Source organism: Anopheles ziemanni (assembly GCF_943734765.1).
Source record: "Anopheles ziemanni chromosome X unlocalized genomic scaffold, idAnoZiCoDA_A2_x.2 X_unloc_20, whole genome shotgun sequence".
In the NCBI taxonomy this organism is placed as follows: domain Eukaryota; kingdom Metazoa; phylum Arthropoda; class Insecta; order Diptera; family Culicidae; genus Anopheles; species Anopheles ziemanni.
This window is the reverse complement of record NW_026689786.1, coordinates 165,001-166,401: the sequence shown is the minus strand read 5'-3', so window position 1 is coordinate 166,401 and position 1,401 is coordinate 165,001. Positions and strand designations below refer to the sequence as shown.

General features: G+C 50.9%; 1 non-coding gene across 1 annotated transcript; it reads left to right on the top strand.

The window, feature by feature from the left end:
- Positions 1-808: 808 nt before the first annotated feature.
- Positions 809-963, top strand: LOC131291953 (5.8S ribosomal RNA). The gene has a single exon (XR_009189684.1). It is a non-coding gene; the product is annotated as a 5.8S ribosomal RNA (ribosomal RNA).
- Positions 964-1,401: the final 438 nt, after the last annotated feature.

Sequence of the window (1,401 nt, the reverse complement as noted above, 5' to 3'; positions counted from 1 at the left end):
TGTGGTGTGAAGTATAAAGTTCAGTTCTCCCCTGGTCCACGCCGCTTCGGCCGTCCTGGGTAAAATGGATTCATCCAGCTTGCCCTATGTGGAATGAGTACACTTTATGCTTCGTCTCTAAGCGGCGGCTTGACTCCTCCCTACGGGGAACGGGTTTACGCGCACAGCGGCGGCTTACGCACTATGGCAGTCATGGATGCCTTACGTTTCTATGAAAAGTGTGTTCCTCCCCTGGTCCACGCTGCTTCGGCAGTCCTGGGTAAGATAGTTAGTTCTAGCTTGCCCTATGTGGAAGAGGACACGAAGACTTACTGTGGTGTGAAGCATAAAGTTCAGTTCTCCCCTGGTCCACGCCGCTTCGGCCGTCCTGGGTAAAATGGATTCATCCAGCTTGCCCTATGTGGAATGAGGACACTTTATGTTTCGTCTCTAAGCGGCGGCTTGCTCCTCCCTACGGGGAACGGGTATACGCGCACAGCGGCGGCTTACGTTATGGCAGTCATGGATGCCTTACGTTTCCATGAAAAGTGTGTTCCTCCCCTGGTCCACGCTGCTCCGGCAGTCCTGGGTAAGATAGTTAGTTCTAGCTTGCCCTATGTGGAAGAGGACACGTAGACTTACTGTGGTGTGAAGTATAAGGTTCAGTTCTCCCCTGGTCCACGCCGCTTCGGCCGTCCTGGGTAAAATGGATTAATCCAGCTTGCCCTATGTGGAATGAGGACACTTTATGCTTCGTCTCTAAGCGGCGGCTTGCTCCTCCCTACGGGGAACGGGTATACGCGCACAGCGGCGGCTTACGCAAGTTAGTCACCCTCGGCAGTGGATCACTCGGCTCATGGATCGATGAAGACCGCAGCTAACTGCGCGTCATAATGTGAACTGCAGGACACATGAACATTGATAAGTTGAACGCATATTGCACGTCGTGGGAACCTACCATGATGTACAGATGACTGAGCGCTTATATTTGAGAAATGTATCGCATACATTTAACTACGCCGTGACACCCGTCACGAGACGTGCACCATGATGTTAACTAGGGTCGCGACGACCCGCTAGCATTAAAGAACCCGTGGTTTACAATATACTGGCATTGGAATTCGAAGTATTTAGAGCGTCCGTGTTCCCGCGTGAGGCGGAAGTACGAGGAGAAGGCGTGCTTGTGGTGTCTGTGGTGGTGTTTACTGATGTCTAGCTTCAGCTTATTTATTTATTTAAATAGAAGCGAAGATGTCAAAGTAGCGTCGAAGCAGCAGCGGTAGCACAAATGATTCAAGTATGGAAGTTGACCAAAGGAACACAAACAAACTAGCGTATGGGCAATGGAAGGTATCAGTGAGTTAAACCACACGCGGGCTAACAGCCCGTTAACCGAGTCCAACGGTACATATTGGACATTGA